Source organism: Neofelis nebulosa, chromosome 16 (assembly GCF_028018385.1).
Source record: "Neofelis nebulosa isolate mNeoNeb1 chromosome 16, mNeoNeb1.pri, whole genome shotgun sequence".
NCBI lineage: Eukaryota > Metazoa > Chordata > Mammalia > Carnivora > Felidae > Neofelis > Neofelis nebulosa.
The window spans coordinates 10,039,455-10,066,006 of NC_080797.1; the positions used below are offsets into that span (position 1 = coordinate 10,039,455).

Genomic DNA, 26,552 nt, shown 5'->3' on the forward strand with positions numbered 1-26,552 from the left:
TTTCATAGTTAATCTGACAGTGAAAAAAACTTAGAAATAACTAAATCTTGCTGTGAAACATATTCAGGACTAATAAAAAGATGAATGGAATGACTGGTTGTTTCCTGCATTACTTGACCGCTATGGCCCAATCCCAGTTCTTATCTTACTTATCAACATGTTAGGTCACCACTGATCACTCTTGACCCCTCAAAACAGGAGGAGGAGTTCAGACACAAGGACCCCACACCCTCCTGGTTTTCTGCCCACCTCTCTGCTCCTCCTCCCAATCCCCTTTGTTGGCTTCTCCCCATCTCCTTGATCTCTAGCACCTGGAGGCTCCTCGTCCCTATCCACTCTAACTTGGCCAGTGTCACCACCTTGTGGCTTTTATTTATTTTTTAATGTTTGTTTATTTTATTTTGAGAGAGAGAGTGGGGGGGGGGGGCATAGAGAGAGGGAGAGAAAGAATCCCAAGCAGGCTCCACCCCACCCCATCAATGCAGAGCCCAAGGTGGGGCTTGATTTCACCAACCTCCAGATAGTGACCTAAACCAAAGTCCAGAGTCTAATGCTTAATGGACGCAGTCATCCAGGTGACCCCCCAAACTTGTGGCTTTAAAATACCACCCATATATCTTCAGCCTGGTACTCTCTTCTGTATTCCAGACTCATTTCACCAACTACCTTCTTGACACCTCCACTTAGGTGTCTTAAGAAGCATCTCCAATTTAACTGGAAAAAACCCCAAATTCTTGATTTTCTTTCATAGATGTCTCATATAGTCTTCTCCACCTCCATAAATGGAATATGTCAGAATACATGTCATAAATGCCACCACGTCTCAGCACTTCTCACCACTTTCACTGCTACCATCTGGTCCAAGCCATTGCCCATCCTACCAGGATGATTCCAACTGCTTCCTACCCAGGCTCCCATCTTCTGCCCCCAGCCTCTTTATAGTCTAGCATGGTGCTCCCAAAACTTAGTTCAGTCTAATCATATCCCACCTCCACTTACAGTGATCCCATAGGTTTCTGTCTCACTTGGAGGAAAAGTCAACACGCTTACCCTGACCTCCACCGAATAATTTTCCCCTCCTTCCATTCGTGGACTCACCTTCCCCCTCTCACACTGCTTTTACTACAGCAAGCTCCTCCTCACTGTTGCTCAACTAAGCCAATCATACTCCCACCCCAGGGCCTTTGCACTTGTTTCTCCCTCTGCCCAGATTCCTCTTCCCCCACATGCCTACATTATTATAGACCACATGGTCCACTCTCTCTCACTCCCTAAGTCTCTGGTCAAATGTCATTCTATTAAGAGGGGCTTCTCTTGTCACATTAAATAGTAAGCCAGACCCTCAGTGCACACGGTTCCCTGCTTTGTTAGTCTCCGTGACATACATCACCGTTCAGTATACTATATATTTTCTTGTCTACTGGCTTATTTTCTCCCCACTGGACTTCATAAAAACAGGTAATACATGAATGACTTTACAGCCTGTACCATAAACCAATCAGCTCTTACACCTTACTTCCTTTTAATAGTACTGCCATGAGTTGATCTCTCCAACAAAACTGTTTGTCAAAGACAGGTGCCATAGTTCTATTTCTGTAACCTACACAACCTAGTACAACACTGAGCACACGGAAACAAAAGTATTGAGGAAAAATAAATCGCGTAGCATGATTTTCGAGCAGAAATGGATACGAAATCAAGTTCAATCTCCGCCACCCCACTTTGTTAAAGCTGAAGAATAATCCCAGAAAACATGGTTGACTTCCCAAAATATTTATGAAATGACAGACAAAGGCTGCAATTGTGAACACTGGAACAGTGACATAACTTCAATTTACAGAACAGTTACATCCTTATCCACAGAGTTTTGAAAACTGATGAGTCATTTTATTAACCCCATAAAATGGTAAGGACTTAACCTGTGCCTTTTTATGACAACTAAATGAGACACCAACCCAACATACCTTCTGGACTCCTATGGCTCTCTTTTAAAGTCTAAAATATCTAGTCAGCGCCTGCATGTATTTTCTCTCCTTAACGGTTTTCAAATCTTGCCTCTCTCTTGTCTTTGCTGGCATTGGTCGAATCCAGGCCTTTAACATCATACAAGGATGAACTCGCATTAGCTTCCAGCTCACTTCTAGGTCAGCTACTGCTCAAATGCCTTCGTCACAAACCTACCAGAAATGCAAATCTGACCACAGCACACCTCTGTTGGTTTTTTTTTTTTAATTTATTGATTCATTTACTTATTTATCTATTTAGAGAGTGCATGGGTGGGGGAGGGGCAGAGAGAGGGAAAGAGAGAGAGAGGATCCCAAGCAGGCCCCGTACCATCAGTGCAGAGCCTGATGCGGGGCTCGATCTCTCATACCGTGAGATCGTGACCTGAGCCGAAACCAATTCCGATGCTTAACCGACTAAGTCACCCAGGTGCCCCAGCACGCCTCTGTTTAAAAGCTCCCCACAGCACCCCTCTACCTTTAACATAAAGGCCCCAGTTCTTCCGCACAGTATACGAAGACCCTTTATAACCTTGCACCCCGCCTCCACCCTCGTTATCTTAGCCTCATCTTTCAAAAGTACCTCCTTTTACTTTATATTCCGGCAACGAGATGCCCGTTGTGGTGCCTTGAACACACCCTGTTATTTCAGGTCTCTGTGCTTTGATGTCTACTATGTTCCCTCTGATCTGATACTCTTCTATAAGCTGGCTGCCTGGCAAGTGCCTATTCATCTTTTAAATTTTTGCTCAGGCTAAAATCACTTCTTGGGAGATGGGAGGTGAGCCTGCCCATCTCCGCCAGAGTTAAATACTCTCTCCCTCATGAAACTTCTGCACCTCGTAAATGCTTGTCTTTTCCCAAAAACCACCTTATTTCAACCATTTGCCTTTTTTTTTTAATTTTTTTTAACGTTTATTTATTTTTGAGACAGAGAGAGACAGAGCATGAACGGGGGAGGGGCAGAGAGAGAGGGAGACACAGAATCTGAAGCAGGCTCCAGGCTCTGAGCTGTCAGCACAGAGCCCAATGCAGGGCTCGAACTCACGGACCGTGAGATCCTGACCCGAGCCGAAGTCGGCCGCTTAACTGACTGAGCCACCCAGGCGCCCCCCATTCGCCTTTATACAATTATAAACTCTTTGAGTGGCAGTGATGCTGTCTTAATAATTTTTGCATTCCTAGTATCTAATGTATAGTAGGCGAAATAAATCATATATTTATTTACTCTGTAATTCAGTTAAAATGCTAACTTCTCAAACAAACATAATCGCTCTGTGTTGGTTACTTGAACTTCTGAAGGATTCTTGGCTATCCAGAGAAATCCCATGTAACTGAAATGAGAAGACTAAATTACATAAAAGTCAAGTGTGCCCAAATTAATCTATGATGTTAACAAAATGCAAATTAATCATGAACTTAATGTGTTTATTCCAAAGTTCACCTGGAACAATAAGTGCATTGGGCAATCTAAGAAAATTTATAAGGAGAGGGCTCCTACTCGGCTCAGTTGGTAGAGCACACAACTCTTGATCTCAGGGTTGTGAGTTCAAGCCTCATGTTAGGTATGGAGATTACTTGAAAATAAAATCTTAAAAAACAAAGAAAGAAAGAAAATTTACAAGAGGAAGAATAAAGAGGAGAGGTTTACCTTATTAGAATTAAAAACATGCCATAAAATTACAGAAGAAAAACTGTATAGTTATCACAGAATGGAAATGCCCCCCACAAAAAAATGATTTAGAAGAATTTAACATAACGTAGCACTTCAAATTAAGTGAGACCCACATCTCACCCTTTGTGCCAAAAATAGAGTCCAATTCAATATAAATTTAACCGTAAAATATGAAAATATGAAAGTCCCAGAAGTAAATGTGGATAAATATTTTTATAATATTGAAGGGTAAGGAAGCCTTTTTTATTGTCCCACTTTTCATTTTGAACATTTTCAAAGTCATAGAAAAGTGTGAAGAGCACACTACACCCTTATATATTTATCACCTACAATTACCAATTGTGGACATTCGACTGCACTTGCTTCTTATCTCTGCCCCCTTCCATTTTTCTTTTCGTTGCATCATTTGAAAGTACATGGTAGGTATAATGACACTTCACCCCTAAATACTTCCAGTATGATCTGCTAAGTCATTCTCCTCCAATAGCATTATCACATCTAAGAAAAATAATATTTTCAAAATATCATATAGTATATAGCCTATATCAAAAATTTCCCCAAATGTCTCCAAAATCTATGTATTTTTAAACACCAAGATCCAATCAGTGTTGAGTGCTGTGTAAAGAAGACACATCCTCAAACAACCTTGACCAATGAGTTTGAGATGCTGATAGATAGAGGTTGCCCGATAAAACTATCTTAAGAGGAGGGACGCCTGGGTGACTCAGTCTGTTTAGCCTCCAACTTGAGCTCAGGTCATGATCTCTCACTTCGTGAGTTCAAGCCCTGCATTGGGCTCTGTGCTAACAGTTCAGAGCCTGGAACCTGCTTTAGATTCTGTGACTCCCTCTCTCTCTGCCTCTCCCTCCCCCCGCAAAAATGAATAAACATTTAAAAATTTTGTTTAGGGGCGCCTGGGTGGCTCAGTCGGTTAAGCGGCTGACTTCGGCCCAGGTCATGATCTCGCAGTCCGTGAGTTCGAGCCCAGCGTCGGGCTCTGTGCTGACAGCTAAGAGCCTGGAGCCTGCTTCAGATTCTGTGTCTCCCTCTCGCTGAACCTCCCCCGTTCATACTCTGTCTCTCTCTGTCTCAAAAATAAATAAACGTTAAAAAAAAATTTTTTTTTTGTTTAAAGGAGGTAGAGAAACTGAACGCACTCACAGTAATTATTCCTGAGGGCACAATCTCATAATTTTATATATTAGACATCACTGTAAACGATACTTTTAAAGATAACTTTAAAAGCAGCGTGGTGAGGGATGCCTGGGTGGCTCAATTTGTTGGGCCTCTGACTTCGGCTTAGGTCATGATCTCGCGGTTCATGGGTTACAGCCCCACATCGGGCTCTGTGCTGACAGCTTGGAGCCTGCTTGGGATTCTGTGTCTCCCTCTCTCTTTACTCCTCCCCCTCTCATTCTCTGCCTCTCTCTGTCTCTCAAAAATGAATAAACGTTAAAAAAATTTTTTTAGGGGCGCCTGGGTGGCTCAGTCGGTTAAGCGTCTGACTTCGGCTCAGGTCATGATCTCACGGTCTGTGAGTTCAAGCCCCGCGTCGGGCTCTGTGCTGACAGCTCAGAGCCCGGAGCCTGTTTCGGATTCTGTGTCTCCCTCTCTCTCTGCCCCTCCCCCGTTCATGCTCTGTCTCTCTCTGTCTCAAAAATAAATAAACGTTAAAAAAAAAAATTTTAAAAACATTAAAAAAATTTTTTTAAAGCAGCATGGTGAAAGGGCAGGTTGTGGTGATCACACACACGTGGGACAAATAAAATGCCAGAATGTGATGTGAATAGGATAAAACTTCCAGTGGACTCTAAGAATGCTTATCTCAAGCAACGGGTGAAGGTAGAGCCAATGTGCTCCTAAGCCAGTATTAAATAACCTCAAAAATTACTCTAGTGATGATGGATGATGCTGAGGTCAAAGATGCCTGTGATGCTTGTTTAAAAATAGAGCAGGGGCGCCTGGGTGGCTCGGTCGGTTGAGCGTCTGACTTCGGCTCAGGTCATGATCTCACGGTCCGTGAGTTCGAGCCCCGCGTCGGGCTCTGTGCTGACAGCTCAGAGCCTGGAGCCTGTTTCCGATTCTGTGTCTCCCTCTCTCTCTGCTCCTCCCCTGTTCATGCTCTGTCTCTCTCTGTCTCAAAAATAAATAAACGTTAAAAAAAAATAAAAAATAAATAGAGCAAAAAAAAAAAAAATAGAGCAACAGTGCAACTCTAAATTACTATATTTTACACAGTGTGTGATTTCAAATGTAAAAGTGTGACTCAGTTGATAAATACTGTATTTTCTTTTTCTTTCTTTCTTTTCTTTCTTTCTTTCTTTCTTTCTTTCTTTCTTTCTTTCTTTCCTTCTTTCTTTCTTTCCTTCTTTTTGTAGGCTCCATGCCCAACATGGGACTTGAACTCATGACCCCAAGATCAAAACTTGCATGCTCTACTGACTGAGCCAGTCAGGTGCCCCCGAATTCTGTATTTTCTATTTCATCTATATTTGAAATGTTTATTGAAGGGAGACCAAAAAAGGGTTTTAGAAATAGAAATAGTCATTGAGGTTTACCTCGGTGACTCAGTCAGTTAAGCATCTGACTTCGGCTCAGGTCATGATCTCGTGGTCTGTGAGTTCGAGCCCCACATCAGGCTCTGTGCTGACAGCTTGGAGCCTGGATCCTGTTTCAGATTCTGTGTCTCCCTCTCTCTGACCCTCCTCTATTCACGCTCTCTCTCTCACTCTCTCTCTCAAAAATAAATACACATTTAAAAATTTTTTTAAAAAAGAAAGAAATAGTAATTGAATATAAAGATCCCCTGATGGGGGCACCTGGGTGGCTCAGTCGATTGGGAGTTTGGCTCAGGTCATGATCTCACGGTCCGTGAGTTCAAGCCCCGCGTTGGGCTCTGGGCTGACAGCTCAGAGTCTGGAGCCTGCTTTGGATTCTGTCTCCCTCTCTCTCTGCCCCTCCCCAGCTCATGCTCTGTTCTCTCAAAAATGAATAAACATTAAAAAATTAAAAAAAAAAAAAAGATTCCCTAATGTTTAGGCAAGCATAATATGTGCATGGGTCCATTTTTATTAAAAAATATTATATGATATTGTCCATATTAGCGCATATAGAAATAAATTTGGACATGTATATAACCAATTACTACCAATAACTACATCTGAAAAAAGAGAGTTATGGAAGACTTTCTTTCTCCATAGCAAGTATCTCTAATGTCTTAACGATAAACATATGTTACTTTTATGATCAGAGCACACGAAAAGTTAAAAACAAAAAAAAAAACCTGTGTATCCTTAAACCCAGCAATTTGTCTTCTAGGAATGTGTTCAAAAGAAATAATTGCAAATATTCATAAACATCTAGCTTCCAAGATAATGATTCTTCAGGTTTACTGAGAAATAATCACACGCCACAGACTATTCTAAGTACTTTACATATTTTAACTTATTCAATTCCTTACCAAAATCCAATAAGATAAAGCTATTTTTTTTTACCCCAATGAAAGATTAGAAAATGACCAAGAAGGTGGGGTGCCTGGGTGGCGCAGTCGGTGGAGCGTCTGACTTCAGCTCAGGTCATGATCTCACAGTCCGTGGGTTCGAGCCCCGTGTCGGGCTCTGTGCTGACGGCTCGGAGCCTGGAGCCTGCTTCGGATTCTGTGTCTCCCTCTCTCTCTGCCCCTCCCCCGTTCATGCTCTGTCTCTCTCTGTCTCAAAAATAAATAAACGTTAAAAAAAATTTTTTTAAATAAAAGAAAGAAAGAAAGAAAGAAAGAAAGAAAGAAAGAAAGAAAGAAAATGACCAAGAAGGTAAATACCTTGACCAAGGTTACTTAGCCATAAGGTGGCAGAGCTAGGACTTAAACCTGTGTCGGGGGTACCTCAGACTGTCCCCAGGTTTGGAGATTCACTAGGAGGACTGGCAGGACTCAGCATGTAGTTGGGCTCATGGCCATGATGTGCTCCAGGGAGAGGATACAAAAAAGGGAAAGGACCCACGGGACAGGCCGAAGGAAACCAGATGCAAGCTTCCAAACAGGGGAGTCATAGAGGATGCCTAATTCCTCCAGCAACAAGTTGCGACAACACAAGCATGATGTCATATTAGAGGGCAGTTCACTAGAGACTCCGGACCCAGGTTTTTATCGGGGGCTGGTCACACAGGCACCTTCTGCCTAGCACCTGACAAAACTCCAGACTTTCTGAAGGACTGCAGATGCTCAGCATAAATCTCAGGGTTTGCACAGACAGTTTAGGCCCAGGGAACCAGGCTTGTCAGCTGGGATGCTGGAAACCAGCCTGAAATCCAAGTTCCCAGAAGCCAGCCAAGCGCCAACCTCGCAAGCAGCCTTTCTAAGGACAGCCATCCCAGGCCTGCTCCGTTCACTTTTTTCTGCACAGTGCCCCTTCCATTTAACTCCAGAATCTGTGCTCTTAACAAGTGTCCACTGCTTCTCTTCTGTTGGCAATGGCAAAAACCTGGGGAAAAAACCTTCTGGGTTGAGCATAAGCGGCCTAGTTAAATAAATGATGATAACAGCCACACAATGGCATCCTGTGCAGTCTTTAAAACAATGTGCCAGACATATTAAGTTACAGAGCAGAACGATATACATATTAAAAATATAATTCATAAATTTTTGGTACATAAACAAAAAAGATCTGGATACAAACACCCAGATAAGCAGGAAAGGGTTGGGAAAATTATACCTCAAGCCTCTGATTAAAAGGTGGGTCTATTTGAGTGGGTCTGATTTTTATGTCTTTTATGTCCTTTTTTTGCCTGTCCATACATTTTAAATTTTGTCCTAATGTGCATGTACTGTTTTTTGCTTCAGTAATTTCAAAATTCACTTTGAAAGAAATCACATGTGTTCTTAAAATTATTTTCGGTAAAATTGCTTATGCTACCAAAAGATTCTTCTGTTTCTAGAAGGATTCTTTAAATAATTATTAATTCAGCAGAGATACTTGACATATACTCATTTCTTCCCCATAACACTGTTAAGAACTTAGCTTAATCTGAAGGTAGTACAAGATGACAATTCATATTTTTACTAAATACCATAGTGTCCATCCACCATTTTTTTTTTAATTTTTTTTTTCAACGTTTTTTATTTATTTTTGGGACAGAGAGAGACAGAGCATGAACGGGGGAGGGGCAGAGAGAGAGGGAGACACAGAATCGGAAACAGGCTCCAGGCTCCGAGCCATCAGCCCAGAGCCTGACACGGGGCTCGAACTCACGGACCGCGAGATCGTGACCTGGCTGAAGTCGGACGCTTAACCGACTGCGCCACCCAGGCGCCCCAATCCACCATTTTTTAATAACATGATATCAAACTGTAATTTAAATGTTATAAAAACTTCAAACAATCAAAATTAGAAAGAAATATTACAATGGCCCTCTATTCACCCAACAAACCAGTTTCAACAATTAGCAATTCGTGGTCAATCTTGTTCCATCGACCATCATCTATTTCTCTCTCTATCCTCAGTTATTTCGAAACGAATCCCAGGTATTCTGTTTCATTGGTAAATATTTCAGTCTACTTCTTTTGAGAGAGAGAGAGAGTGAGAATGAACAGGGGAGAGGCAGAGAGAGAGAAAGAGAGAGAATCCCAAGCAGGCTCCACACGGTCAGCACAGAGCTCCAGGTAGGGCTTTAACCCACGAACCGCGAGATCGTGACCTGAACCAAAATCAGAAGCTTAACTGACTGAGCCATGCAAGTGCCCTTTGGATTTTTTAAAATCATGATTCATACCACCACACACCTATCAGAATGGTGAAAATCCAAAACACTAGCAATATCGAATGCTGGTGAGGATATGGAGCGACAGCAATGTTCTTGGGCGTCGCTCTTGGGAATGCACCTGGGAATACAGTTCAACAGTTTCTTACAAAACTCAGCATATCCTTATCACAACCTGCTAATCATGCTCCTTGACACTCACCCAAATGAGCTGGAAAGTTATGTTCACACAAAGACCTGTCCACAAATGTTTCCAGCAGCTTTATTCGTAATTGCCAACACTTGAGAGCAATCAAGATGTTGAATGAATGAATGGATGAACAAAATGTGGTGCGTCCAGACAATGGAATATTATTCGGTGCTAAAAAAGAAATGAGCCGTTGAACTACAAAAAGACACGAAGGAGCCGTAAATGCACCTTGTGAGTTAAGGAGGCCAGTCTGAAAAGGCTATATACTATAGGATTCGAAATATAGGACATTCTAGAAAAGGCAAGACTTTAGAGACAGTAAAAAGCTCAGTGGTTGCCAGATGTCTTGAAGGAAGGACAGATGACTTCCGTGGAGCACAGGGTATTTTTGAGGCAATGAAACTACTCTGCATGATACACTCGTGGTGGAGTGGATACATATCATTATGCATTTGTCTAAACCCATGGAATATACAACACAAACAGTGAGCCCTAATATAAACTCTGGACTCTAGTTAATAACAATGGATCTACATTGGTTCACCAGCTGTAACAAATGTACCACACTATTGCAAGCTATTAATGATGGGGGATACTGGGAGTGATGGTGAGGGGTATATGGGAACTTCTTGTACTTTCCACTCATTTTTCTATAAACCTAAAACTGCTTTAAAATATATATATTCCTTTAGGGGAGCCTGGGTGACTAGGTCAGTTAAATGTCCAACTTTGGCTCAGGTCATGACCTCACGGTTCGTGGATTTGAGCCTCACGTTGGCCGACAGCTGAGGGCCAGGAGCCAGCTTCAGATTCTGGGTCTCCTTCTCTCTCTCTCTCTCTGCCCCTCCCCGCCCCCATGCTCTGTCTCTTTCTCAAAAATAAAATAAAACATTAAAAAAAAATTTTTTTTAATGTATTCCTTAAAAAAAATCATGACCCAAACAATTACCTCAAACTCAAAGCAGCACCACAACACAAATTTAACAGTCACTGGGCTATCAACACTATCAGCTATCTCCTACTTCTTTCTTGTTAAAGAACTCTGGACAGGACGCTGATGGAAGGTCACACTATTCTTAGCCCAGGAGAGGATCTTAATGACACAGTCTAAAGCCAATGACGGTGATCCCATTTTCCTTGCTAGCACCTGGGTTAGGAATGCTATGTGACCCCAGGTCTGGCCAACATCATGAGGGGAGGTCTGCTGGTGGGGGAAGTTCTCTTGCCCTTAAAGGGACATACTGGAAGAGACGTCTCTTCTCCGCTGACGTAGTCCTCTCAGCTGAAGATCACCAGAACTGCAGCAGCCATCTTGGATGGCGGGGGAGCTAGCCAGAGGGCCACGCCAACACGCTCAGGATGGCAGACAAGGAAGATGGAAAGAACCTGGATCCCTGATAACATCACTGTCCCCTCAAACAACCTTTGAGTCGCCTACCTTTTCTTTTGTTATACAACATAATGTATACTTCCTTAGCGTGGAAGTCCGGCTGAATCAGATATGATCTGACCCGGTAGCTATTCTCTTTCTCCTCTTCTAAGTAAAGGACTCTGACTCAGAGAAATTAAGCTATCTTGCCCAAGAACATAGAGATTAAGAGTAAGGAGCTGGAATGCAAGTCAGGCCTCTTGTCTCCAAAGTACTGTTTCTTCTCTTTCTTTTCTTTTCTTTCTTTTTTTTGTCTATATCTCTTTGCCTCCGGTAGAAGCTGGGCACCGAATCTTCAAAGAGGTGAGTATTTCAGGATTCAGAAAAGCAAACAGTTTCATGCAATAAGTAATTGTAACTGTGAAAGAAAATCTTGAAAATCCTCCTTGAATTATAGAAAATGCATTTTTCTCCTCAACAGGGTGTAACTTAAATATGAATAACACTGCTACAATCTAAATGAAATAAGACTGAGATATGATCATTTGTACCATAAAACCCTATACACAAAAATTCCCACTGTCTGTACTTGTCTCAGCCACTGACTCATGAGTGACCATGTTCAGGCCACCCTCTGAGCTTATGAGAGCTCTATTATCTACCCACCACCTTCTCTGGAGAGCTTGGCATAAATAATAAAAAAGTCATCATTGGCCTTCAAGATTCTGAAGTTCACATTATGTGTGAAAGAAAGGCCTAGGCTGAAGACCTACCTATATATTTGCATAACCTAATGTTTCCCTTGGCTGCACAAGTCTAGGAATAGAAATGGGGCCATGTTAACGGCATCGAATGGGATTGTTCTGGCTCTAGTCACTCACTATAAACTTGACCTTCATCCCCACTGCGCAGTTCCCTCCAGTTATTTCTAGAGTGCGGCAGCTTCCAAGTTCTCAAAGCAAGAACTCAGTGCACGTATAGCATGTACTCTTTATGTTCCCTCTTGTTCAGAACTCCCTTGGGAAACCCAACTGGGGCAGACTACGCCTCCACCCTCCACTCAGCTGCCCAAGGAGGCTGCCCATCGTCAGTGGTCCTCACTCTTGCTGTCGCGGTCACTGGAACTGCTCCACAGGCCAGGCCTGCCATCCCCTCAATGCTGCTGTGGCGCCCATGACCTCTGTGCTGCCTCACGTGGTCACAGGATGTCCCTGCTACAGGCCTCCTCTCGAGGACCCCCATGTCTAGCTTGGGTTTCTACAGCAGCCAAAGCTGCCTCCCTGGCTTGGTGACTATATCAGTAATTGCCTCAATAGCCGTATCAGTGACGAGAGAGATGTTTGGAAAGAGAATCACCATAGCTTAGCCCTGGGGGCTTCCGAGAGTTGGCATTCTGGATCATGCTTTTTTAACTTTCTCTGTACTTTTCTAGATGGTGCTTTAAGCTATCAAGCATTCATAATTTCAATAAAAACAATGCCATTTTTCTTATCGAAGACTATTCATGATGAAAAATAATAGTGTAAGTGGCGTTATGCACACTATACTGAATATAACAGGAGATAAGATTGCCCACGCCTTAGAGGAGCTTAGACTGCTTTATTCAATAAATAATATCCAGGATCTGTTTTATACATCACACGATTCAAGCTCTCCATATTCTAACGGAGGGGAAAAATCTCAACCTTTTTTTAAGTTTATTTCTTTATCCTTTTAAGTAGTCCCTACACCCAAAGTAGGGCTCAAACTCATGACTTTAAGATCAAGATTTGCATGCTCTTTGGACTGAGCCAGCCAGGTGCCCCCAAACCTCGACTTTCTTGGGGCGCCTGGGTGGCTCAGTCGGTTAAGCCTCTGACTCTTGATTTGGGCTCAGGTCATGATCTTATGGCTCGTGAGTTCGAGCCCCGCATTGGGGCTGTTAGTGCAGAGCCTGCTTGGGATTCTGCCTCCTTCTCTCTCTGCCCCTCTCCTGCTTGCTCTCTCTCTCTCAAAATAAATAAAAATAAACTTAAAAAACAAAAACAAAAAAACCCTCGACTTTCTTAATAAGCCAAAGGCCAACTTGCTAAACAGAGGCTAGATTCACACCCAAAAAACCAAGAATAACTTGAACATGGCGAGAGAGTCAAAGAGGGAGTAACAAAATTTAGTGATGGCATCAGTAGAAAAGTTCCTCAGGCAGATGGCAGGTATACTGGTCTAAATCATCATTCCAGTGATGACAGGTGGCGAGAAAAATCAAGGAAGGATCTATGAGGAGAGAAAGCAGATTGCCTGGAGCTGAGAATGAATCAGGGATTGCCTGGGATGGCACAAGAGATCTCTCTGGGGTGACAGAAACGTTGTAAAACTTGGTTGTGGTGGATGGTTGTAACTCAGTAAATTTATTAAAAATCATTGGGCCGCACATTTTAAATGAGCGAATTTTATGATATGTAAAGCATACTTCAGTAAAACTGGGATTTGGTCTTTAAAAAAAATTTTTTTTAAGTCGAGGACGATAAATGGATGAGCCCTCAAGATTCTATGTATTATTTGGGAACTAAAAAGAGCCCGGTCCTCACTCTGAATCAATTAGCATGACTGAAGCCTGAGGAGTGCCGCCAGGAATAGAGACTAGAAAGACACAGGCTTTGAAGAAGAGGAGATAAAGGGAAAAAAGAGTTCCACTCAAAGCAACTGAGAATTATTAGGCAGGAAAGACAATAGCAGAAGGCGGGGATATGGTGAGCATCTTACAGAAATACAAATACAGGGCTCCAGACGATGCTTGCAAGAGAAAAGGCACATCCCGTTGTGAGATCAAGAAAGGCTTTATGAAGGAGGTGCTCTTATGAGCTGTTCCTTTCACCATGAACGGCATTTCTGTCCACGTCCAGGGTGGCAGGAGGGGGCAGGGGGCAGGGGAGGGAGGTGCCTGGCATGGACATGCGCATCCTGGACAAGCAGGCCCCAGCAGCAGGGCCGTGTCTTTGTTCATCAGCGTGAACAAAGGCTTGATTGTGAAAAAGTCCTGAATGTGTTCAGAGAATGAGCCACCGTGTGGCCTAGGACTGGAGCTCAGGGCATAAGCAGGGGACCAAGATAAGGCTGCGGCGGGATCGGGCAGAATCAAGGCAAGAGGTTTGCCCTTGGTTTCCCACCCGGTGAGGAGGCCCAAAGGTGTGTGAGCAGAGAAGAGGCCTGATGAAAGCTCTGGTTTAGGAAGATGATTCCAGCAAGACAAAGCTTGCTCCCTTGTACACCCTCTACCTAACATTTTACAGATAACAGATTCACCAAAATAACCAATGCGCCCCCTTTTAATAAGACGTCACAACGCCCTGGGCAAGATGAATACAACTGATCGGGAGGCTGTCTCCGGAACAACATTGCACTTCTGTTCCCGTCGTGTGGGTTGTCTGCGAACTAAGAGTCAGATGTATTTGTTCCAAACCTGTTTATGCCAGTTATACTAATGATTTTATTTACGTAGTTTATTATGGAAACCAATAAAATATGAGCAGAGAGAGAGAGAGGCATTGTTTCTACAGAAGCCACAATGAATGCTTTGAAAAGACACAATGAAGGTGAGCCCTTAAAAATCGCCTGAAGCAACTGCAAACGATGAGGGGAATATTTGTAAACGTGTAAAAGGATTCTACATTCTACGTACAGTTTTCTCCTGAAGTGTCTAAGCTCTTGGTCCTGTTTAAAAAAACTAAAACCGAAGGGCGCCTGGGTGGCTCAGTCGGTTAAGCATCTGACTTTGGCTCAGGTCATGATCTCACGGTTTGTGGGGTTGAGCCCGGCGACGGGCTCTGTGCTGACATCTTGGAGCCTGGAGCCTGCTTCTGATTCTGTGTCTCCCTCTCTCTCTGCCCCTCCCCCGCTCATGCTGTGTGTCTCTCTCTCCCTCCATCAGAAATAAAATAAACATTATGAAGATACTAAAACCGAAAATCATGGAAGATAGATCACAAGTGTGAAAAGATGCAAAAGAGCTCCAACCGACAGGTCTGCTCTAAGAAAATGCCTTGGCCCTGTAACCAGAGATCAGTGAACGGATACCTACTTGTATGTTTGAGGTGAGAACAAAATGCTTAAAGTATGTCAGTTTCATTTTTTAGGATCCCCTGACTTAACCCACTTTGTCAATTAACTGACCCAAGCTGGCCTGGTCACGGGACATGAGGGCACGGAACAGGCATTAATGGCCGTGCAACTCCGGCCAGGAAGCCTCTGTGCTTGGGCCGGGCCAGGGGAACCCAGAGGAAATGAAAAGACGTGTGCAGATACAGCTGGCAAAGACAACTCCACGCTCAAGGGAAGGAAACTAACAAAGACAACACGAGAATGTATCTGGGTGACAGGGAAACAGCGCTGCACTAGGGCGAAGCCCAGATGCTCGGGGAAGCAGTCAGGCAGCTCGTAGAGAGGGTGGTGAGTTTCATTTAGCCGAATGCAATGAGAACGCCATGCAAAGTCAAGGAGAGTGGAGACTCCCATTGTTCTGTCCGTTGGTGCAGCCCCAGAGCCTACAAAGATGCCTGGAACACAGTAGGAGCTCAGTATTTGTTGAAGGAGTGAATGGATGGACACACATGCAGATGAACATCCATGAGACATTTTCAGCCAACAGTTGGAGGCGTATTTCTGGAATGCAGGGTGCAAGTTGGGGCAGAGATGCAGGCTTGGGAGTCATCAGGGACCTTGTCTATCTTATAACCCTAGGGCCTGGAATGGTGTCTCCCACGTGGAAGGAGACAGGAGGAAATATCTTAGTAAAGGTCTTTGACCCTAATAGTAATCCCTTTGGGGTTGGAAAGGACTTTAATGAAGGTTCTAATCCTATCACCCTACAACATCTCCACTAGAGAGTTGCTCCTTGTAGAATGAATGCCTCTCTAGCAATAACCGGGAATTCTTTATTTCCTGGGGCAACACACTGCCCTGCTATTAGAACATTCTTCCAGGGGCACCTGGGTGGCTCAGTCGGTTAAGTGTCTGACTCCTGGTGTTGGCTCAGGTCATGATCTCATGGTTTGTGAGTTCCAGCCCCGCTTCCAGTTCTGTGCTGGCAGCACGAAGCCTGCTTGGGATTCTCTCTCCCTCTCTCCCTGCCCCTCCCCTGCTTGCTCTCTACCCCCTCTCTCAAAAATAAACAAAATAAATATTAAAAGAAGAAGAAGAAAATTCTTCCATGTATTAAGTCAAAACCTGGCCCTAGTTTTACTGCTTGGAACCAAAAAGGAAAAGTTTAATTTTGACCAAAAAAGGAATTGGATGACAAAGCACACGTGACGGTAACTTTAGAAGAAAAAAACCAGTGTCCTCTTAGGAAAGCAAAGCTGAAGGGGTCTGGGAAAGAGGCCCCGGAATCTAAGGCAGGTGGATTTTTTTTTTTAAATTGCCCTAATTCCTAAGTAGGAAATCCTGTTAGTGAAGATGGTTTGGGGGGGGGGGTGAATCCCATTTTATAAAAATATCTACATTTCAGGTTCTGCTCTTGGTTCCTTGTGGATGCCAATTCATTTCATCCTCCTGACTTCCAGAGATGGGTGTTGTGCTACAGATAAGGAGACACTCGGAGAGGCTAAGTGGCTTGTCCATAGTTGCATGTGATGCTTCTTCAAGGCGGGGATCCTGAGCCCCAGTAAACCATGGATTCCAACTGTGAAAGTACAGTTATTCACGGCGTGCCCTGGCAAATGTGACAGCATGTACCAAACTGAAAAATAGGACACATAGCCTTGGACGAATATGAAGTTGGCAGAAACCTGCTTTAAAAAAAAAAAAAAAAAAAAAAAAAATGGTGTGGAAAGCCGATCCTGAAAAGGAGCTGAGGTTGTTGCAAATGGGGAGGACAGAAGCCACCAGGCTGCTCCTGCAGCTCTGCCTCTATTTCTGTCTCCTCTTGTGCACACACACCCCCACAACGGTCTTTGCCCTGCAAAAGGTAAATCGAACCTTAGTGAGAAGAAACTAAAGTCCAAGGAGACCCCCCTCGTGAGCTTACACGTCTTGGCCTGGAGAAATCGCAACCCAAATGCTGAGGTCACTTGTGAGGGAGGTCAGGGACTGCCACTGAGAAGAACAGAATGGCACCCGAGAGATGCCAACCAGACTGAGGAGGCTCTCTGGTCTTCCAAATAAATACATTGCTCAGAGAAGAAGCACAGGTGCAGAATGCTGTGTCCGTGGGTGCTGCCATTAGTGTGCAGACAGGGGAGGGGGCATGCATTTGCTTCTGTACACACCAGGTATTGCTAGAAGGACACCAGAGATCCAGAGGATACCAGACTGTGGTGGGCAGGGTGGCCGGGCAGCAGGTGAGGAGCCAAACTTTTCCCTGTGCCCTTCTGCTTTAAACTGTGTGAACTGTTGGGGCGCCTGGGTGGCGCAGTCGGTTAAGCGTCCGACTTCAGCCAGGTCACGATCTCGCGGTCCGTGAGTTCGAGCCCCGCGTCAGGCTCTGGGCTGATGGCTCAGAGCCTGGAGCCTGTTTCCGATTCTGTGCCTCCCTCTCTCTCTGCCCCTCCCCCGTTCATGCTCTGTCTCTCTCTGTCCCAAAAATAAAAAACAAAAAACAAACAAACAAAAAAAACGTTGAAGAAAAAAAAAAAATAAACTGTGTGAACTGTATTATCTATTCAGTAAGTGAATGAATGAGTGAGTGAATGAATGAATAAATAAATAAATAAATATAGACATTTCATCTGTTGAACAGATTTGGTAGAACAGATTTTTAGAGGGATGGTTTGGAATGGTCTAAAAAGGAGAGCCAGAGGGGCGCCTGGGTGGCTCAGTCTGTTAAGCGTCCGACTTTGGCTCAGGTCATGATCTCACGGTTCGTGAGTTCGAGCCCCGCGTCGGGCTCTGTGCTGACAGCTCAGAGCCTGGAGCCTCCTCCGGATTCTGTGTCCCCCTCTCTCTCTGCCTCTCCCCTGCTTGCACGGTCTCTCTCTCTCTTTCTCTCAAAAATAAATAAAACATTAAAAAAAGAATTTAAAAAGGAGACCCAGAGATCAGCAGGTGTGCGTATGGAGTAACTAGGAAAACTCACTAAGAATAGGGCAAACTGCTCTAGGATTCTTTCGACTTGATTCCTTTTCCTTTCCTTTCCTTTTTTTTTTTTTTTTTTTTTTTTAGTTTTAAAAAAAGTTTTTAAGTAATCTCTCCACCCCATGTGGGGCTCGACCTCACGACCCTGAATCAAGAGTTGCATGGTCTCCCAACCGAGCCAGCCAGGCACCCCTGCACTTGCTTTCATTTCAAAATACACGGACTTGGCTACCGCCTATGGTAGGAGTGGTGGACTGCTTTGCCTAAGGTCATACAGGTGGGGTGTGGTGGCAGAAAGGTCCAGTGAGACTTTTCTTACAGTCTTGTCGCTCCGTTGACTGTCTTGTTTTCCACTTCTCTGGCATCAACCTCACGTGTAGTTCCTGATGTAATACCCTGCACGTAGACTATCACATATAGGTTGATTTAATCGATTATAAATCTCTTGGCTCAATGTTCCAAAACGAATTCCTACAGCATAAAACCAACGGCAACTGGGCTGTCTTTTGGGATGGGTCAAATAAGGATAAATATCCCATCCGCTGGTATTAAGAAAATCGGAGTAAAACATTCAGTTTGGTGGGCGGGGCGGGGATCAGCAGTACACTCTCTACCCTATCTGTACTATAATCGGCTTAGGAAAAATACTTTCCACAGTATTAGACTTATTTTTGATATGGAAATCAATATGTAAACAAAGACAATTCACCAGCAAACTCAGTCATGCAAACAAACTTTCGGGGAGAAAGAACAGAACACTGAAAATGTGCTGTGTGTCGGCAGCCAGGAAAAGCAGCGTTAAGAGAGCAGATCTGATCATGTTTTCCATTGAGCGACTTGAACATTTCAGAAGGTCATGGCCAAGTTCAAGGACTGGAACTTTAATATTCCATGAATTCAGTGGAAAGACCTCCAGTTTCCCTTCCACCCAACATGATGATCGCACAGAGCCAGAAGAGCAGAACTTTCTTCTGGGACATAACACTTGTTCTAGAGCGGGACCCTCTATTTCCTTTCCTTTTCTCCTCTTCCGTAATGAATGCTGGGGAATTAGTACCAGGCCATGTCGTGCTGACCATGAACCAGCTCGAACTTAAGAGAATGACGCCATGACCATTCTCTAAGAAGAATGAATTAACGCATACAACTAGAAGAGACAGCTGACCGTATTCAAGGACTTTAGTCACAGTGTTCTAACAGAAAGGGCAGTCACAGAGGAAAATGTCCTCATCTCCTACCTCTGTACTACAGCCTTATAGTGTCTGAGTTTTGACAATGACCTCTGCTGTATTTATTCAGTGCATCTTCTACCTTTCAGTTAACAGACACCAATTAGTTATTAACGTGAACTCACATCATTGACAACATAGTATCCCCATCCTGAAGTTTATTGATGTATTATTCCAACACGTAATCCAATCTTCTTTCCTGGCACAGGCATCGCTTGGTTTAAGTGCACTGAAACTTAACAGTAATGTGGTATTTTTGATTAAATACTGCAGAGAGAGTGTAAATTTATGAGTTGTTGTAAGAGTAATAAAGGCTATTTCATAAAGGTAAAAGTAATAAAGCCATATTACATTTGCTTTATCTAACGACTTTGTTGATTCTATAATACTGAATCCCTTGTTCTCTTCAGATTCCTAAAAGAGATTTTTTTTTTTTTAAATGTTTCAGCCGCAGGAAGAGTTGTGTGTTTCATTAATAACTGGCGTCGTTTCATTTTGTCACCACGAATCGGGTTTCCCTCTTTCTTCTGGCTTCTAAGAAACTCAACGCCAAACTAGCAGCCGTAGAGCACTTGGGACAATCATGTCATCGGCACGCAGGGAGCTGTGTTTTGTAATCAGTCAGTCCCTTTCCTCTAGGTTGTCAAATTCACGTGTGCAGTTATTCGTAGTATTCCTTTGGATCCCTCTGGAGTCTGCAGGGTTTCTAGTGACATACTGTTTTGTTCCATATTGGTAATCTGTATTTTCTCTTTTTTTTTCTTTGTCAGTCTCGATAGATTTACTGATCGGTTTAAGAACCAGCTCTTTGTTTCTTTCATTTTTCTCTATGATTTTTCTGTTTCCAACTATGTAGATATTTTTCTCTTATCTCCATTATTTATCTGTAAAATGAAGCCAATCTTAGCCGTCTCAGAATTACGAGATTTAAATGAAATGACATGTGTAAGGACCTAGAGCAGAACTTGAAATATGAATATTTTTATAAAATGTGATTCTCTCCCCCACCCCCCCGTGGCAACACACAAATATCTTCCTTAATAGAATCCCTTACTTAGGAATTATGGCAGTTAAAAAAAGAATCTACCTGTGCTGGTGTCTGGAATACCTTGCTCAGAGTTTTAGGCTTTGCTTTCTTGAGATATGTTTTTTTCCCTCAGAATTATACTTGACTCATATCATGCCCAGATTTCCATATATAGCTGACCCTCAGATAACACGGTTATACATTAGGTATGGAGTTAACAGCACCACCCCCTGCACAATCGAAAATCTGGGCATAACTTTTTTTAAAGGGTCAAATTAGGTGGCTCAGTCAGCTAAGAGTTGACTTCAGCTCAGGTCATGATCTCGTGGCTCACGGGTTTGAGGCCCGTGTTGGGCTCTGTACTGACAGCTTGGACCCCGGGTCCAGCTTTGGATTCTGTGTCTTCCCCTCTCTCTGCCCCTCTGCCACTTGCACTCTGTCACTCTCTCTCTCTCTCTCTCTCTCTCTCAGGTATATATAAATAAATATTTAAAAATTTAAGAAAATAATGAGTCAAATTTATTATTATTATTATTTTAATGTTTATTTATTTTTGAGAGAGAGAGCACAAGTGGAGGAGGGGCAGAGAGAGAGGGAGACAGAAGACCCAAATGAGCTCCATGCTGATAGCAGAGAGCCCGATGTGGGGCTCGAACTCACTAACCATGAGATCATGACCTGAACCAAAGTTGGACACTTAACCAACTGAGCCACACAGGTGCCCCTGGGTATAACTTTTGACACGTCCCCCCCCCCCCAAACTTAACTATTGCTGTTGACCAGAAGCCTTACTGATAACATAAATAATTAACACATATTTTGTATTTTATATATATATCACATGCTGCATTCTTACAGTAAAGTACACTAGAGAAAAGAAAATGGTATGAAGGAAATCATAAGAAAAAATACGGGTATACCACTGTACTGTATTTATGAAAAAAAACTGCAAATAAGCAGATGGGCACAGGTCAAACCCAGGTTGTTCAAGAGTCAACTGTACACAAACTTTAGATTCCCAAGAAATCTAAATAAAAAACCTAGAACTGGTGAGTTCATCAAGTTCACAATATACAAGATAAACATATGAAAATCAATTACATTGCATTATTCCAGCAATGAGCACAAAATCAAAAATACAGAAACATAACATTTGCAACTGCTAAAAAAAACAAAATAGGGATAAATCTAACAAAATAGGTACAGGATTTATATGCTAAAAAATACAAGATGCTGCTGAAATAAATCAAAAATCTAAAGGGGCACCTGGGGGGCTCAGTCAGTTAAGCATCCGACTTTGGTTCAGGTCATAATCTCACAGTTCACGGTGGGGGGCGCCTGGGTGGCTCAGTCGGTTGAGCGTCCGACTTCGGCTCAGGTCATGGTCTTGCAGTTCGTGAGTTCGAGCCCAGCGTCAGGCTCTGTGCTGACAGCTCAGAGCCTGGAACCTGCTTTGGATTCTGTGTCTTCCCCTCTCCCTCTCTCTCCCCCTCCCCTGCTCATGCTCTGTCTCTCTCTCTCTCTCTCAAAAATAAATAAATGTTAAAAAAAAATTTTTTTTTAAATCTCACAGTTCGTGAGACTGAGCCCCACATTGGGCGCTGATAGGGCAGAGCCACTTGGAATTCTCTCTCTATGCCCCTCCCCAGCTTGTGCTTCCTGTTTCTCTGTCTCTCTCCCTCTCTCTCAAAATAAATAAATAAACTGGGGTGCCTGTGTGGCTCGGTCTGTTAAGCATCCAACTTCAGCTCAGGTCAGGATCTCACAGTTTGTGAGTTCGAGCCCCGTGTCGGGCTCTGTGCTGACAGCTCAGAGCCTAGAGCCTGCTTCGGATTCTGTGTCTCCCTCTCTCTCTGCCCATCCCCTGCTCATGCTCCGTCTCTGTCTCTGTCTCTCTCTCAAAAATAAATAAACAAATAAATAAATAAACTTAAAAAAAATCTAGGGGCACCTGGGTGGCTCAGTTGGTTGAGCATCCAACTTTGGCTCAGGTCATGATCTCATAGTTTGTGAGTTCGAGCCCCACGTCAGGCTCACTACTGTCACACTGTCAGTGCAGAGCCCTCCTTGGATCCCCTGGCTCCCTCTCCGTGCCTCTCCCCGACTTGTGCTCTCCCCAAAATAATAAATAAATATGTAAAAAAAATCTAACTACATGGAGAGGCATACCGTGTTTGTGTATTGAAAGCTTCAATATAGTAAAGATGTCAGTTCCCAGAAGAGTTCTTTGTATATGTAGAGGAGATTGTTTTAAAATTTAAATGAAATGTAAAAGGAACTAGGCTAGATAAAACAACCATGGAAAAGAAGAATAATATCAAAGAATCACTATCCAATTTCAAGACTTTTTATATAGCTATAATAATCAAGACTATGAGATATTGGCAGAGGGATAGACAGATAGATCAATGGTACAAAATAGAAAGCCCAGAAATAAATCCACACAAATATGCCCAACTGTCTTTTGACAAAGCTGCAAAAGCAATGCAGTGGAGGAAGGATACCCTTACCCTTTTCCACAAATGGTGCTGTAACAATTAGACATCTATAGCACAGAAGTGAAACCTGGGGCGCCTGGGTGGCTCAGGTAGTTAAACGTCCGACTCTTGGTTTTGGCTCAGGTCATGATCTCACGGTTTCATAGTTTCAAGCCCGCATTGGGCTCTGTGCTGACATCTCAGAGCCTGGAGCCTGCGTAGGATTCTGTCTCTTCCTCTCTGCCCCTCCCCTACTTGTGTTGCCTCTCTCTCTCAAAATAAATAAATAAACTCAAAAACAAACAAACAAGGAATGAACCCTGACTTAAGTCTCATAATTTATAAAAAAAATTTGAGTCACCTGGGTGGCTCATTCCATAAAGCGTCCGACTTCGCTCAGGTCACGGTCTCACGTTTGTGGGTTCAACCCTGCCTTGGGCTCTGTGCTGTCAGCGCTGAGCCTACTTTGGATCCTCTGATCCCCTCTCTCTGTGCCCCTCCCCTGCGAGTGCGTGCTCTCTCTCAAAAATAAATACTAAAAAAATAGTAACTTACAGAAAAATTAACTAAAATGGATTCCATGTTTACATGCAAAATGTAAAACGATAACACTTTTAGAAAAAAAAGCACAGGAAATCTTCAAGATCTGGAGCTAGGCAAACGGTTCTTAAGTATAACATCAAAAGCACAATTCATAAAAGAAAAAAAATGGTCAACTGAACTTCATCAAAATTAAAGACTTTTGCTCTGTGAAAGACCCTGTGATGGGGATAGAAAGACAAAGTGGAGACTGGGAGAAAATATTTGCAAACCACATATAGAACAAAGACCTAGTATCTAGAATATATAAAGAACTCACAGGACTCCACAGGAAAAAAAATCAAGCACTCCAACTGGGAAATGAGTGCAGTCACTCATGAACAAAATATCTCACTGAAGAAGACATATATGTAACACGACAAGCAGGTGAAAAGATGTTCAACATCACAAGCCATTGGGAAAATGCAAATTAAAACTACAGTGAAATATCACTGCACACCTACCCCAATGGCTAAAATAAAAAAGTGACCACATCTCCTGTTGGCAAGGATGTGAAAAAATCGGATCACTCACACCTTGCTGTTGGGGATGTAAAATGGTACAGCCACCCTGGGAAGAACACGTTTTGGCTTTCTTAAAAAGTTGAACGTGCAACTACGATGCAATCCAGAAATTGCACTCCTGGGCATTTTTTTCCCAGAGAGATGCTCCCACAAAATATTTACACAATGTTTATCTGAACGTGCATGTTTCTAACAGCTGCATTCATGATAGCAAAAAAACCTCGAAACAACACAGATTCATGGGTGACTAAAGCGTGGTACATCCATACCACGAAGTACTATGAAAAAATTAAAAAGGAACAAACTTTTGCATCATACAACAACATGGATTAATGTCCAGAGGATGCTGGATGTAAAAAGCCAGTGTGCAAAGCTTACTGGCTGTATGATTCCATTTATATCATATTCTTGAGATAACACAATTGTAGAAATGGAACAGATTTCAGCGGTGGCCGGGGTTAAGAAGGAGTGGGGACTGAGGGAAGTGAGTGGCTACAAAGGGGTCACAGGCAGGTAGGGGGGATCCTGGCAGTGATGGAAACATAACCAGGCTGCCCCGATGAAGTGTCCTGGTTGTGATATTTTACTATTGTTTTGCAAGATGTTACCATTGGAAGAAAGTGGGTAAAGGGTACCAGGAAATCTTTCTCTATTATTTCTTACAACTGCACGTGAGTCTATGATTATTGCAAAATTAAAAGTTTATTTTAAAAACATGAAATACAGGGGCACCTGGGTGACTCAGTCAGTTAAGTGTCCGACTTCGGCTCAGGTCATGATCTCCCCATTCCCGAGTCTGAGCCCCAAGTCGGGCTCTGTGCTGACAGCGCAGAGCCTGGAGCCTGGTTCGGATTTTGTGTCTCCCTCTCTCTCTGCCCCTCCCCCCACCCATGCTCTGCCTCTCTCTCAAAAGTACAGAAACATTACAAAAAATGTAAAAACGTGAAATATGTGTTCAACCTTTATATTGACTTTAATTTACATTTTGATGAAAATTTATATAAAAACTATACACTTTGAATACCATTACTTTGATTTTAATCTTTGAGGATGATTATAAATCCTGAAGTAATAAAAAATTAGAACGTACTAACATGGAACACAGGGGAAAAAAAGCTGAGAAGAGAAAAGAAAAAAAAAAAAAGAATAAAACGTGCTACACGAAATTTGACCATTCCTGATAAAAACAATGAAAATGAGCAAGAAAATTATTTTCATCAAATCCACACTCTAATGGGTCATCTGAAATCCCTGAAACTTCATATTCCTTGCTAGCATATTTAATTACTGATCAGAAAATCGGGAATAAAGAGTGGGGATGAATTTGTATTCTTGCCCCCGGGGGCTTGCAAATGTCAGGGGTGTGCCTGCCTCCTCCAGCCCACTCTCCTTTCTTGGGACAGACCAGCATTCATGGAGGTGAAAAAAGTGTTTATAATTATCTGAGCCCAGAAGCTATCTCTATTTTACTTAGAAACTCAATGGTACTGTACACTGAATTTTCTAGAAATACCACTAACCAGCAAATCAAGGGAAGACAGCCCTTGGTGTTGTTCAGAAGTTGACCCTGAGTTGTTAGCATTATAGAGTCAGCATGTCAACAGTGCCTGGGTATTTGAGCCCTGGACTCAGTCCCGTTTACATGCACTTAGCCTCCAGCATTTACAGATCGAAACAACAACAACGTGTGATTTTGTTAGAAGTTCTTTTCCTCTTATTTCTCCTCTACATTATAGGTAGGGCATGATGTTGGCTTTTTTCCCCCAGTAATGTATATAGGTAGGTTGTACTACCAGTGAATTTCATTTCAGGGTATTAAAGGGTGCATTCCAAAATACTGTGATAAAGAAGGGTGAGTGGATGCACCAGGTGGAACCTTGGCAGCGAGGGCCTTCAGAACGTACTCCCGTGCTCCTTTTTCCTCGACTGAACTTCTCTCGGAAAGCTGGGCAGGCGGAAATAACCGTGGCCAGCTAACAACAACAACAAAGCCGTGACCAGCTAAATGGCAAGAGCAATCGTGCGAGCGAGAAGATAGCGCCACCTTTCGGCAACACCAAACACCAAAACAACACCAGAACAAAAAACAAAAAACAAAAGGCAAAGCTAACTTCAAGCTTTAGTGCCCTCCCCATTCTCACCCTGGTCAACACAAAACGTTTTTCCTTCTTCCTTCAACTGAGCATAAAATACACGACCTAACACCTCAATGGTATCCTCTATACTGGAACCCCTCTTCGTTTCCAATTCTGGAACAGCACAGACTTCCCTCTGTCAAGGATGATCCTAGAAAAATCACTAGATGTATATGGATGGTTTTGGAAGTTCATAAAAGGGGAACCACCTGAGAAATCCAGGTAAACATGCACCTAGGAAACAGAGTTATTGGAAGAAACAGGAAATTTTAGAAAACCTCAAATTTGCATCTTCAGTGAAATTCATGGAGCTTTTCTAGCTATGAAGCTAGAGCAGGAAGTCATGAAGAAGAAACAATTTGAGATCATGGAAATTAGGCTAAAGATTAAGAACACAATAGCGGAAGTAAAGAAATGCAAAGCAAATGCAAAGCAAAAAAAGTGTCCTCGGAGGTACACTTGAAGAAATCAAAAGTAATCAAAAGAATGAAACAAAATATATGATGTGGAAGATATACCCAGAAGACCAAACATACACATATG

The 26,552-nt window shown here is 42.9% G+C and overlaps 1 protein-coding gene across 14 annotated transcripts in view; it reads right to left on the reverse strand.

The window, feature by feature from the left end:
* SPECC1 (sperm antigen with calponin homology and coiled-coil domains 1) overlaps positions 1 to 26,552 on the reverse strand; it is a 287,227-nt gene that overhangs the window by 152,046 nt on the left and 108,629 nt on the right. The window lies entirely within an intron of this gene.